The sequence below is a fragment of the Urtica dioica genome, chromosome 5 (assembly GCF_054948205.1).
Source record: "Urtica dioica subsp. dioica isolate 48M chromosome 5, U.dioica_male_clone48M_v1_H2, whole genome shotgun sequence".
In the NCBI taxonomy this organism is placed as follows: Eukaryota; Viridiplantae; Streptophyta; class Magnoliopsida; order Rosales; family Urticaceae; genus Urtica; species Urtica dioica.
In genome coordinates, this window is record NC_142760.1 from 39,041,617 (window position 1) to 39,057,400 (window position 15,784).

Genomic DNA, 15,784 nt, shown 5'->3' on the forward strand with positions numbered 1-15,784 from the left:
CTTCGGTTGATCTTAAAAGCTATGATTCGACAAAAAACAAAGAACCTGTGAAAATAAATGTGAAAAGAGAGTCATAACTTTTTGTTTTTGTTTCTTTTGTCTGCCAACAGGGATGAAGCAAAAAAATAGGAACACAACTGGACATTCGAGAAAGAAAAAAAAAAAAAGACAACTGGGGTTTAATAAACTTACCCAAATGAAGAGATTACTGGCGAAGTTATGAGTGTGTGTTGAAGGAAGCAAATTGATGAAAAGTGGGAGATAAACTGTGCAGATTTGTTGAACAATACTCATATTTATAGTTGTATTTTCCAGACATTCTATATGACAATTATCCGGAATAGTCTAGATTAGAAGTTAGACCTGGAATAATCTAGGGAATAGTTTAGATTAGAAGATAGACCCGGAATAATCTAGATTAGAAGTTAGATCCGTTCAGTGGTATTTTCGTAATTTCAGATAATTATAAGGGCATTTTCGTAATTTCATAAAACTGTGTAACAGTGTTTATACACTGAATGAACAGTAAAAGAGGATTCCTCTTTATATATATATATATATATATATATATATATATATATATATATATATATATACACACACTTATAGACCTACTGAATATAATACCAATTCCTCTAATATCTCAAAATTAATATTAATTTCCAAATATAAACATGAACCAGAACCCTTCTTCCAATCACTTTTGTTTCCATCCATTTCCACTTTGAATATTAGTCACTCGTCGGGAATCAAATTAAAGGGTACTAAATCAGTCCTTATTCGATGAGGAATAATGTGTTGTGACTAATAACCAAACATTATACAAATAGTGGCTAACATGTAATTTAAAGTTTAAAAATGGTCAGTTCGCTTCAACGCCTTAATAAAATTGATACGACTTAATGGTTTATAATATTTGAAAGGTTTGTATATATAATTGGTTGACAAAGTTGTAAATCTATGGATCAGTTTTCAACAAGTATTCATTTCTCAGCATATACGAGCACTAGGGTCAAAAAATATTAAATATATATATATATATATATATATATATATATATATATTTATCAGAAAAATGTAGCGAAAATATCAATTGTATCTCTTGTGTTTAATTAAAATGCGAAATTTATCCATTTAGTTTTCAGAAATATCAGACATGTTCCTTCAGTTTAATATAAATAACACATATCTCCCTAAAAATATGTTATATCGCAAATATTACCCTTTTATTTATTATTAGATTTAAAAAAAATAGACTTCTCAAAATACCCTTAATAAAATAAATATTTATTTTCTATTTTATTAAAAAAAAATCAAAACCACTTTAGTAAAAAAAAATCCTTAACTTTTTATAAAGAAAGATTTAGATTTTTTTTTATACATAGAATAGAAAATAAAGAGTTATTTTTTTAAGGGTAATTTGAGGAGTTCAAATTTATTTTTTTTGTAAAAAAAAAAACGAAAAGGATGGTTGATGTTTTCATCGAGCATAAAGTTCGTTCATTTGGTCGATGTGGTTGGTGTCATATTGCTCTTGTTGGTGCATGTAATGTTATGTGTGTGTTGAAAATCGCCGATGAGATAGTGTACGCCGTGAGCAATGTAATCGACGGTGGCGGATTAGATCACCGGAGGTGCTTGTAGACGCATTACAGGCTCGCTGAGTTCTTCCTCTTCCTCCTCTTGTGATTCTTTAATCTTGTACCGCTAGATTGTCACATCGTTACTGGGATCCGAAGCTTTCTTGACTATGTCCGTTTTTAAGCCTGCTACCCCAGCCCTTAGACATAGGCCGTTGATGATTGATGGATATGGCAAGCCGTGTTTGTAATATACAAACTTTTTTAACGCTCGACTTGTGGATTTGAATAAAATAAACGAGCTCCCGTTTGTTACAATTATGTTTTGAGTGAATGATGGACGTATAAGTTTCTCGAGTTAATTTAAAATATATTAAGGTAATGAGAAATCTCGGAATAAATAAAAGAATTATCGAGTTTATCTCGACTAATAAATTATTTCCGAGGAAATATTCCGGAAATTAATTTAAGAAATAAATTCTCAAGAACGAGAATTAATTCCGAGAAACTTTAATTATATTTTAATTAATTTAGAACGAATAAGAAAATTCTCGGTTCGAATCATATAATTATAATCCCTTCGGTTATGGGTTTAATTAAATAATTATATGAAGAGGACTTGGTTGTAATGATTTTTAAGGGACCCATTTGAAAGAAAACAAGGAAAAGAGGTTGGTTTGTGAATAATAGGATAAGGATTGAGCTGCCACGTGGAAATCTTATCTTTTCTTTCCCTTGTCTCTTTCGGCCACTCTCTCTCTCTCTTCTCTTTCTTTCTTCTTCACGTGTTATATCTTCTCTTCACCTTCTCCACGCGAGCTCCAACTGCAAATAGTAACAAAGAAAAAAAAATATCTAATCTCCTCCAAGCTAGCTCTCTCGGCCACCATCATCATCATCATCTCTCTTCGCCGTCTTCTTCTTCCTCTCTTCTTCTTCCTCGCCTTCGCCGCCTTGTCTCCCGCGCGTCTCACAGTGACCGCGCGTGCGTGCTCCGGCGAGAAGAACGGCCGCCGTGAGCTCACCCAGGGCCACCGACCGAGGAAGGACGCCGAGAATCCAGAGTGAGTGCGCCGAGGAGTAGCAAGCGGGGTGAGAAATTTCTCCTCTGAAATCAATTTCAAAATTAGGGTTTTTGATAAATTGATTTGGGGGTTTTGGTTCCGGGTTGGAATCGGTGGTTTTGGCTGTGTTTAATTGATTTTGGAGCTCGATTATTGTTGGTTTTGAATGATTTCTTGGCTGGGTTAAATTTTTGGACGATTCGGTTGATTTTGGTCACTTGGCCGGCCGTGAGCTTGGTTTGCTTGTTTTGGCCATGAGTTTTTCTGGGTGTTTGATAGGATTTGTAAGATGTTGTCTGAAGCTTGGATGATGAAATTGTTTGGTAGATTTGTAAATCTTGGCCGTGAGATTCATTTGGCCGTGTGACTTGTTCTTCTGTCGTGTGTTCTAAGGGGTTGATTGTGATTTGTTATGGTTAAGTTGATGCTCATATTTGTGAGGGAATTTCTGGTTGAATTAGGAGGCTATGAGGATTTTTGGAAAATTATGGAAATTGATTTGGAAATGGTTATGGCCGTGAGTTATTTTGGTCTTGAAATTTTTATTTGACTCTTGTGATTTTTTGCCGTGAGCCATGTTGTGATATTTGTGGCATGGAGACTGTTTTGTGATGTTGATTTATTCTGAGTTGTTAGGGATTTTGAGACGTGAGAATTGATTTGAGAATTGAATTCGTACACTTACCACAAGTGTAGAATGCTCCAACATAGTGATCAGCCTTCACCCATGTGTTCCACATATATGACTTTAGATATAGTTTTCCAGGTGTATATCAGTCATCTACCATGTTTTAGCACACCGCCCGAACTCAGGTGCCCAGCACGTGACTCAGTTAGATACGGAGACTATGGAATAATGAATGTTTAATAAATTTCATTAAATAAGAAATAACGTTTTCAATTCAAATAGATAATAAATGTCAAACTTTATTTTATTAATAATTTCAACGAGAATTTACATAAGTATCTTCTCATGGGCAAGGGCGAGAATTCTTAACAGATACACAATGCCGGCTTCTCTTTTGCCCGCCGTGGACAACAATGGAAAATAAATAATAAAAATTCTGATAGTTACTTTAATTTCTGTGTTGAACAGATCTGTTGAATATTAAAGCCATCACCATCATGTATTTATTAAGCATCATAGATCATATGCATCTGATGTTGAACAAGTAAAGAGCCCTTTTAGATACAATTCCTGAGGGCAAAGGAGGACAATAAATTTGGAAATATACAGAAGCCGAGCAGATTAGAGGAAGCCAATACAAACGCTCATATATTGATTATTATTGATCACACAATTTCAATAATAAAGCATCTTGATGAATACAAAGTCATAACAAAAAATTCAATCCAACCAATAAGATCATTCAAAGATACATGACAAGATGTGAAGATCCAACCCTTACATCCTTAATAAATAAAAAAATGAAAATAACACGATATACATATGAATGAACAGTCTTCCAAAGTTCTTCCTTTTGGTGACGAACAATGCGCTGACTAACATGGTGACAGAACAGAGCATAACCCACGGTATAAACTTTCCATAACACTAACAAATCTCTAATTACAGAACAGACATTGAAGACTGAAGAAAGACAGAGGTACCTGGGCTGAGCGAGAAAAACTAGGTCAATGAAGCTATGGGCGAGCTTGATGGTTTGGGCAGCGAGAATCGGAGATGACGAAATCATAGCCAATCTCAAAAGAAATCAATGAAGTTGTGGAGGGAAATCGGAGAAGACAAAAATTTTAGGTCAATATTTTATATCTTATATATCACAGCCTGACTAAAAGCTTTTTACTATTATTTAAAATTAAATAATACTTAAAAAATCGGTTATTAACCGATAACCGAATTTACCAAATATCCAGAACCGATAACCGAAACGAATTCTCAAACCGGATACAGTTAACCGAACCGAATTTTCGGTTTGTTGACGTGGCACCAAATTTCGATTACGGTTCGGTTCGGTTATCGGTTTAACCAGTTTTCGGTCAACTTTTGTACAGCCCTACACTTAAGCATGTTATCTACAATATGTTCTTATTCTAAGCATGTTATCAAGTATGTCAATAACTTATGTTATTCTTGCATTTGACATAATCAAGTAATAAGATTAGCAAGTAAATAAGAGGGTCGTACCGCCTTGATCGAAGGAGGTAACTAGAAGATGTTCTCGAGCCGAATCAAGGGCTCACCTAGAGAATTTCCTCACAAGTTTATCAGACAGATGGGACGTTCTATGGGAGGTTGCAGCCCTATAGTTCGTTACCAAAGTGTACACTGAAATTGGTACGACTACTCTAGGGGACCCAGAATTAAAATATGTCAGACTTTACTATTTGATATCATGTGTCACCATTTAGCAAGTGAAATACTAATAACTGGTTATGCATATTTATTGTTCTTGTTTTGTGAGTATAGTTTTTCTCGCTGAGCGTTAGCTCATCTATGTATATCCGTCCGTGTTGTAGGTAAACAACCTACGAGCAAGTAAGGAGGGTAGATCAGCGGCGACGATGGCGAGAGAGTTAGGTTATGGTTGCCGTTTTCGAAAATAAAAGACTCCGCTTTGCTTTCATTTTTTCAATAATCCAAACCCAAGGTTTTATTATTCATGGTTATAAGTTACGCATCTTAAGATCATTTCATTTTCTTTAAAGTTATAAATTTAGTTATGATATTTATACAATCATATTTTTTGTTTTAATCTCCATTATTGCAAATTCTATTTCGGCTTATTTTTACTATTGAGTTATGAAGTGATTCTAAATTTTATGTCTTGAGTTTTCCTCAAATTGTATGTTTCAAGTTATGTTTAAAAAAAATTACCTCAAATGTTCTAAAGTTTTAAAAAGTAAGATAAGTAAGACGGTCCGAAAAATCGGGTCGTCACAGTTGGTATCAGAGCAACGAACCTACGACCCCATTCACTATCGATCGCACGGCTGCCCCCCTACTCAAGTAAGTTAGTTTTGTTTTATTTTGTACCTTAGTTTATTTTTTTTTCTTACCTCTCTTATTAGATGGATGATGAAGTAACAAAGCACGTGATCGCGGAAACCCGATGCCGCAATGATGATAGCAACCTCCTTATCAAATTCCTAGAGATGAAACCTCCAGTTCTTAGTAGCGAGGGGACAGATATCATTGGCACGCGGGAATGGTGTAACAACATGTACATTCACTTTAAAGTGTTGCAAGTTCGGGAACCTCTACAGTTATCTTTTGCGCAACTACAAGTACAAGGGAGAGTATTAGAGTAATGGAAAAGGAAGGTTGAGGATCACCCCTAAATCGTTTGGGAATACATGAAGGATGGGGTCATACGAAACTTCACCGCTCAAGGATGGAAGAAAAAATTGGAGAGAAAACGTTATCGGCAAATCTTGAGTTCATGGAAGATGAAGGACACGGAGTCAAGACTGTTATATACACACAAATCACTGTTTCAAATATAACCTGAAATTCAATCCTATATGCCGGTGGGTGCCAATGTTGTGTAATAGGGTGGCTAACTGCGTAGCTCGAACTCATCTGAACTCCTCAGAGTCAGAATTTTGGTTTGATACTTGCCATGCGTGGCTTGAAAATTATATCAATCAGGATGTTCATTCCCTGAACATGGTTTAATGAAATCTTTCTTTCCCTAAAAAAAAAATAAAAAAAAATAAAAATAAAAATAAAAAATCTTAACAGGGTATACGAATTTTCTGACCAAAAGAGATACAATACATGAATTAGCCAAAAACTCGATGGAAACGCATGAATAATGAAACACAGAACTAATTACCAAAGTCATGGTCTTGTGTGAAGAGACTGTTGATCTATTTTGTTGAATACAGTGTACAAGAAACATGTTGAGAAAAAGAAACCACCAAATATCGTTATCAAGAACCGCAGCCTGTAACAAAAAAATAATAAATAATAATTTTCAACAAAAAATGATTTAAATAAAAAAAAATGGTAGACGATGAAAAAGAGATAACAAAATTATTATGATAATTTTATAACAAATACATGGTATGATAACAAACAAAAAAAATGGTCGCAACACCTGAGTTTCCTTACCATGAATATGTTTTGCTGGAACTAAATACACTTTATTTTAAGGGACCATTAGGAAAATAGCCAACTTCAACATTTGACATTATTAAATAGTCAATGTTTGGTAAATATTAGATAAATAGTCATTTTCATGTATTTACAAACGTAAATCTTAGATAAATAACCACCTCCATATATTATGTCACGTCATCGTGTACGGCTATTTACCTAAGTTTACCAAACGTTGGTTATTTAGCAATATCAAACGTCATAATAATTAGTCCGAGTCCCTACTATACAATCTTCCTACCCTACCAAATGACGATTGAGTGCAATAAAACAACCTTGTATATAAATAAATAAAATAAAATAAACAATTTTGTATACAAAAAACCCGAGCTAGTAAAAGATTCATTACACCGAAGCGACCCCTCTGGCGGCCTCTTCCTTGGTGACCCCTTGCTTGAGCACAACCGGAAGAATCTTTTGTGGTATTAATCTATTTACCATATTCAGTTCACCGGCATTTTGACAAATAGTTGGTGTACAAAGCGAGAAAACCGAAACATGGCTGACTTGGAGGCACTCCAAGCGAGATTTTTTTTTTTTTCAAATTGGATGTTCGTTTTTAAAAAATGTCATTAGTTAAATTCACAAAAAAAATTTATTTACATCATTATTGAAAAAAAGAAAAAAAAAAAAACGAATGGATAGTAGAAACACAAAGGATTTGTAATGGCGTCTCAGAGCGCAGAAGGCGGCCCGGATTGGCCTCCAATTATTGTTTTCCATCAATACAACTCAAACATGTTGGATATAGTCCCTGAATCAATACATCAAAAATAGAGAAATTGAACGAGAAAAGATAAACTTAGAGAAAAATATAAAGTCTGGAGAACTTTTCTTATTCCATTCTGGATTGCCATTACAAAGTAGAGTACCTTACATATATATAGAAAAGAAATTAGGGCAAACTAGCAACGTAGCCAAATTGAAACGTGGTTTTTGAGATCTAGCCAACGTTTGGTTAATTTTTAAATCTAGCCAATTTTTGAAATTTACGGGTGCAAACTGAAATACCCCTAAGTAATTGTAGTGCTTTCTTTTTAAAAGTAGTAGCCAACGTTTGTAGAAGACCAAATTCAAAAGTCAACTATGGTAGTAAATCTCGGATCCAATTTTGTGCATTTAAAAAGATATCTATTTAAATACGTATTAAAGGAAATGAAAAGAAATCGGCTCTACCTGCACATATGTAAATTTACCATAATTAACAGAAATAAACAGAAATATTCAACAGAATTAATATTCATCCAAAATCAACTGCATCCGGCCATGAAAGCTTCACCATTATCAATCTCTCAACCTTTGACATTTTTGTTGCTCGACTTGTGATCAATTCAGCTCCGTTTCTATTTAAAAAATTTACTAAAATTAACATAAATAAACAGAGATATTCAACAGAATTAATATTAAAAAATTTACTAAAATTAACATAAATAAACAGAGATTAAACCAAAATAAAACAGAAATTAAAGCCACCAGACGCGCGAAGGAGAATGGAGCGTCTAGCACCATGAACGGCGGCGAGCTGGTCGTCTTGGGCGAGAGAGGCACCCGACGCTGCAGATCCGGCCAATCCCCGTGCTCGCAAGCCAGCCTCGACGCTCTCCAACGCCTCGCCCCCCACCGGCGCGCGGCTAGCGCGTTCGGACGCCCCAGATCCGAGCGGTCCCAGCACGCACAAGCCCGCCTCGACGCTCGCCAAGACCTCGCCCCCCCACCTGCGCTGTCGGTCCGAGCAATCCCGACGCCAGCGGACCAGATCCGACGCGGGCTGGAGTCCCAGCAGACGCTCCGGCGAGGTCGTCATCTGGCGTTGCAGACTCGCGCGACTCCGATGCCCACGCACCAGATCCGACGCCCGCTGGAGTCCCAGTCGGCACGCGCGACAGGCTGGACGTCGCCATGGAGGGAGGACGCCGGTCGGCTCCTTGGGGCGGCTCCGACGGTTTCAAGAGAGAGAGAGAGAGAGAGAGAGAGAGAGAGAGTGATTCAATAACATGAATAAATATAATTAATACACATAATATATTTATAAACCGAATAAATAAAACAGAATAAAATAATATTGGCTATATAAATTGGCTGCAAACGTGGGCTAGTCATTTGGAATTGAAAGGAAGGCTAATATAGTAAATACAATCTTACATAAATATGTCACGTCATCAAAATTGGCTAGATTCGAAAAATAAAGGAAACGTTGGCTAGTTTACAATTGCAACGTTTGATGTGGCTTAGATTGACTAATTTTTCAAGAAATTAAGTACGTTACCCACTAACCCACTATGTATACCTTACCACTAATCTAGGAGATAAATTAGGATCTATTAAAGACTCACTAACACACTAACACATCCACTATTTCAGCACACAACACACGTTCTAATAATAAAAAGGAATTTAACAAAATTAAAACTAACAAATATGACCAAGTCTAGATTAAAATAACCCAACAAAACACGCTAATCAACACAAAACCAATGATGAACACAAAGCAAGCTCAATATCCTTGACTGCAATCCCTTCGTTCAGAACACGGCAAGCTTCATTCACAAATGGAAATAATATCATCTCCAAAATATCGTTCGTCAATTTCGATATAGGAGCGGTGATAGAGCTTTCGATGAGCAAAGCAGCCCAAAAAGATGCTCATTTATTGAAGTATCATTCAGTCAGGAAGTGAAACTCACAACAAAAGAGCAATCAAATCTAGATAAACAGTCAAACAAGCCCAAGAGAATCAGTCGAGACTAACATGGAACTAGTCGATGTACATTAATGCTACAATGGAATCAGTTGTATTTATTAATCCTTAGTTCTTAACTAGAAAATACTACATATCTTTAAAAGATCTGATGCGATATCATCAAGTTACATGTAAAAAATATTGTGTCATTCGAAATTCTCTCTTTGATCCTATTAGCATAGTATATATTTGTCATTTTCTATTATGTAGGGTTATTTTAGTATTTCTTTTATTTGAATATATTAGAGTTATATACACATACTACTGTATATTTTGTTGGAAGGAAGTTTTTGGTAGGTGGAAAAAGTGTTTAAATATTTTGGATGTGTAGAGAAGAGGTTTGGAAATTTCGAGGTTTGGATAAAAAGTAGAGAGAGAGAGAGAGAGAGAGAGAGAGAGAGAGAATTTCTTTGTAGAAATGAGAACTTTTTATTTTGGTTTGATGCAAAAGTGTAGGATTACATCCCTATTTATACTAGTCTATGAAAATCTCTAGATACAACATTTTCTAGAGAATTCTCCTTAGTAATGACTATCTTAGATATTACAAGATTATTCTGCAATTTATTCTCTCTAACCTCTCTAGGCATATCAAGAATATTCTAGATAATATGACCACTTAACTAGGCTCAAAATACTAAAAACTCAAACTACAACTAGAAATAATTAGGCCCAAATACTATAACCCAAAATCAAGTTTAATTATTCAACATATTTTTATTCTTACCTTATTATTTAGACTCTCTATTTTTCTCTTAGTCCCTAAAGTTTGATGGTATCGTAACAATTTTCTTCACTAATGGCTTTGTTTATAAATTGAAAAGAGTTAACATACCAACCATGTTTCTTGCGGATCAAACTACGTTTTTCGGTCGTACAATTGGTTTCGTCTATTTCCCTTGATTTGTGGATGTCGCAATTGCTCGGGGATTGTCCTATTTTTTCGATTTGTATTGTTTGGATGCATTGATAATTGCGATTTTGGATTTCGATTCAGGAGTTTCTCTCTGTTTGTTCCTCTCTAAACTTTTACACAAACACCAGCTATTAGGGACCCATACACGTACCTGTTGAAAGTTTTAAAATTATCTGGTTCATTCACTTGTCCCCTAAAAAAAGAAGAAAAAAAAAAATATAGAGCACGAGTATTCAAATACAATTACACATGGAAAAATGGAAACAAGAGAGAAACGGGGCTTCAGCTGCAAAATAACATAGCCTGAAAATCAAAGCTTGGAAAAGTTATTCGTGGCCGTTAATTTCTGAAACTCCTGCTCAAATCGATACATGACCGGCTCCCGTAAGTTAATCACAGCAGCAATACTTTCACTCCCATCGATGTTCTTGTATTTCGATAAATGGCAAACCCCGGGACGCTTGAATATCGGTGATGCGTAAACTGGCAAACCCCAGCCATAATCGATTTCTCGCATAAACCTTACGTCCGAAACTGTAAAAAAGCCATTGCCTTCAGTAAGAGAACGGTCTACGACCATGTTTGACTCTATCACCGAACGAAAATAGTCGCCGGTCATCATGCTTTTCGCCGCTTTCACAAGCTCCACCGAATATGCCAATGGTTTCTCGCACAGCAGTTTAGATTTTGAGATTGCAGGAAGGCAGGCAATGGCGTTACCGTAATACCCTAAAGGAATATTTGCACTATACAAGATTCATCAGTACGATTGACGTTTTCTTGGATATTGAAAATGAAAACAGGAAAATTGCAAAACAAGATATCGGGTATATTGCATTACAACTCCACTACAATTATAATGTAATAAAACGACTTTTTGAATCTTTTTGGCATATAGTCATTTGATCAAATAATATAAAATAAAAAAAATAAAAGTCATCTTCTCTCCGCTTATAAATGATTGTTTCAATCGGTTATTGTGTGAAAATTAGGAAAATAGGTAATTTAAACATTAACATTGTTAAATATTTAACGTTTGGTAAATCTTAGATAATTAACCGTAAATAATGACGTGGTCTAATATATGGAAGGTGACTATTTATCTAAAATTTACGTTTGTAAATACATGAAAAATGACTATTTACCTAAAATTTATCAAACGTTAACTATTTAACAATATCAAACGTTTAAGTTGTCTCTTTTCCTAATAGACCCTATATTTAATTTGGTTATCCATAGGAAAATTGGGATTTTAATCACTCCATGCACCTTTCATTCCTAACGTAGCCTTCAAAATTAACGTATTGCTTATAACCCTCCCAAATCATAATATTTTTGTGATCATATATATAAAGCTAAACCCAAATCACTGTTCATTCATTGTAAAAAAACTGATAAGCAATTTTTTGAAATTACGAAAATACCTTTATAATTTTTTGAAATTACAAAAATACCCTTATAATTTTTTGAAATTACAAAAATACTCTTATAATTATATAAAATTACGAAAATGCCCTTTAATGATACCGTAATTACAAAAATACCACTGAACGGATCTAACTCTAAATTATTCCGGATCTAACTTCAAATCTAGACTATTACGGATAATTGTCATATAGAAGATGTTTGGAAAATACAACAACTATAAATATGAGATTGTTCAACAAATCTACACAATTTATCATAAAATCTTCATCTTTCACTTTTCTTTAATTTCCTTCCTCCAACACACATAATTAAAACTTAACCAGTAACCTCTCTATATAGTGTAAATATATATTTATAAAAATATTCTTATTCTAAACTTTAATTAAAGATATTTTTTTTCTGCATACCACAAATTAAGTGATATTAAAAAAAATGGTACACTATTCTATATACATTTATGTTTTAAATTTTGAACATTATATTCCCGCTGCAAAGCGCGGGTGTAATATATATATATATATATATATATATATAGAGAGAGAGAGAGAGAGAGAGAGAGAGAGAGAGAGAGAGAGAGAGAGAGAGAGAGAGAGAGAGAGAGAGAGAGAGAGAGAGAGTCTCTAGTTTTTATGATTAGTGAGTATGAGGGCCTCAATAGTTTACTTACTTGTATTTTTTGTCGCGAGCACTAACTGCAAGTAAGACGTAAACCGGTTCTTCATGGCCCAAGTTCAAAGCTAGGACAACGCATTTCCATAAGCAAGCTGTGATAAGGTCGAAAGACGTGGATTTCGCAAGGTGTTGCGGAAGATCTCTACGGATTCTTCTTATGAAATCGGGACTTATGAGGAACGAACGATTTAAAGTATCCTCTGTGACTTTCAAAAGAGATGTCACAGATTCATCTTCGTCCCCAGAAGCGATTCGAGGCTGTTGAGCAATAAACAGATCTCTTTCCCAAACTGGAAGAACAGAGGGAGCCGATGCGCCACGAGCTATCTCTGCCGCCGCTTGTAGGAATTGCATAATCCCTATTCCGTCACACATTGTGTGATTGAACCGCAATGCAAAAATAAAACCTCCACACAGCAATCGAGTCACCTGCGTTGACCAATAAATGTTATAAAATACTTGAGATAAATTTGTGAAATAATACCATTTCGAATTTCTTTAATCACTCTCCATGGCTTTTTCTTTTATTTCTCCCCTATGGTATTTATGTAGTAAAATTTCAGTGGTATGAATTTGCAAGTATTTTGAAAAAACTAGGCATAAATTTCTAAAATGAAGAAAAATAAAAGGAATATTTTTTGCAGACATTTATTATTAGATTATTATTTTATAAAACGGTCAAAAACGGTCCGATTTAAACAGTTTAAAATGATCCAAAACGGGTTGGACTGGATCGGTCCAATTTAAACGTTTCGGGCGCTCCGATCTAATTTTTTATCCGATTTGGGATCAGACCGGACCGTGTACAACCTTGTTATGTTATACAATTTAGAAGTAAGTGTGTTATTGATCAATATTAAACGTTGAGGTTTGTAGTATTGCCTGGTTTTTACACAGCTCTAAAAAAAATAAAGATGTGCCACGTCATAATACAGCCGTTGACCATATTGGTAAATGAAAATTACAATATAAAAACAAAGCCATTGACTTATCGTCAAACTAAAAAATATTTACCTGTGCCAGTATTATAGGACCGCCAATGATATTATCAGATCCGGGCACATCATACAAAACCTCATGGAGATATTGATCTGGAGATAGGATCTTATCACCAAGCTTGTCTAGAGTAATATTAGCAGAAGCCTCAATAAATAAGACTCCTTCACCGGTGCAATCCACGTAGAGCTTCTTATTCGACCCTTCTACAAGCCTCCCAGCTAGAGGATAGTAATAAACCAAAGCCCTAGCAAGGGCTTCTCTGATAACCCTAACTGGGTCTTGGCCGACCATCAATGAATTATTCTTGTAGAAGCTTATAGCGGGCATGGGAAACCTCACGGCTATGTTGCCATCGATGTCAGAGAGTTGCTTTAGCTCACGCGGGGTTGGAATTGCAGGCACAATTAGCTCTGGCTCACACCGCGTCACTGAAAATGTGATCAATGAGGCGATTTTCATCATTTTTCCTATCTTGTTCCCTTTGGTTTTTCTTTCTAGAGCTTGTCTATCTCTTCTTATTACAAGAAACTTATATAAAGTCTGAGGGAAGAACCAATCAGAAGTACTAATATCACAACTTTTAATATTATTTTTTTTTTCTCCGAAAAAATATATTAATTAATTAAGTACAATATAAGAGCAATTAATCCAGTAACCCAATAGCTCATATCCATTTTAAAAAAATAGCTCAAGTTTCATTTTATTTATAATATAGACCATCAAGTCGAAATTAATTAACTGTTCAAGTAATTAAATTAACTGAAAATAGTTCATCAGACCGAAGTTAATTAAATTTGATTATTTTGAGTTATTTCCATAATAAAATAATTTCGGCCTGATGTGTTATTTCCATAATAAAACTTGAGCTAGATCCTTAAAAAGATGTAGAGGTTTGACTAATTGCAATAAATACTTGTACAATATATTTATTTGTTTATTTTGGCTATTTTTATTTGTTTATTATTAATTAAGAAACTTTGAAATCATCCATTTGCTTGTATGGGTAACGGAATCGTCATTCCGTACCCGGTTACCCTTTATCTGGCCCGTTAATTTTTAAAATATTTAAATACACAATAGATATTATACATTCATTTAGTTCAAACAAATAATGTATTGAAATCAGTTTATCCATTGTCTATATAAAATTTACAAAAGGTTTCTATTATATCTAAAAAAGTTTATAATATATAGTTTATAATTATACATATATACTGTAGTAGTATGAATATGTTGTTCACGGTATATATATAGTTATAATATATATGCTACAGTTATATGAATATAGCTTATATATATACGCTGAAGTGAATATAATTTACAAAATATCTATATCAATTTACAGTATATACATATATATATATATATATATATATACATCAATTAGTTTATCACTATTTTATTTAAGAAAATATAGTGATATATTTGAATATGTTTTTTTTTCGGGTAAACGGGTAATATTTGACTCGGTATCCTTTTTTTAACGCGTAAACGGGTATTAGGTACAACATTTTGTGCCCGTTACCCGATCCGCTATATAAAACCGGATAAATGAGTACGGGTAAAGGATTAAAAAAAAAAAAAAACGGATATGAATAACGAAATAGGTATAATCGGTCTTACCCGTACCCATTGTCATTACTAGTAGTGCCCACCAAACCACATGGTAATACAATATATTATAAAATAATAATAAAATAAAATAAAAGTCAACGATTTGCTGGGAGAGAATCTCAACAAAATTAATATAAAATGAACTTCAAGTGCATCTAATAAAAAACTTATCAGTGTTTCTTTAAACTGACGTCTAAATTTTCCATAAACTAAATAACAGATGTCTATTTTTCTAGAGTGATTAATAATATTGATCACATAAAATTAAAAATAAACCAGAAATCGATGGTTAATAATATATTCTATATAGGTGCACATCTAAACGGATTTTGAATTTGCCAATAATGAAGAAAATGTATTAACAATGGAACAACGAGGTGTGTAGAAATTAAAAAAATTAAATAACAAACCTAGTAAAATTCAGCCAAACACTTCAGAAAAGATCTTAACATACAAATCAAACTATGCATTTCTATGATTCACATTCTTCAGAAGATAGAAATGATAACTTAGATAATATAAAGTTATCTATTTTTTCAACCAAATAATAATTTGACTATTCAAGTTTAACTCTCACTCAAAGAAAGGCTAATGGATTATAATCTAGTATAAACATTGAAAGAGTAGCATCTTATCGCAATGCAATGA

The 15,784-nt window shown here is 34.1% G+C and overlaps 1 pseudogene; it reads right to left on the minus strand.

The window, feature by feature from the left end:
• Nucleotides 1–10,733: 10,733 nt before the first annotated feature.
• Nucleotides 10,734–13,981, minus strand: LOC149398385 (methanol O-anthraniloyltransferase pseudogene; annotated as a pseudogene).
• Nucleotides 13,982–15,784: the final 1,803 nt, after the last annotated feature.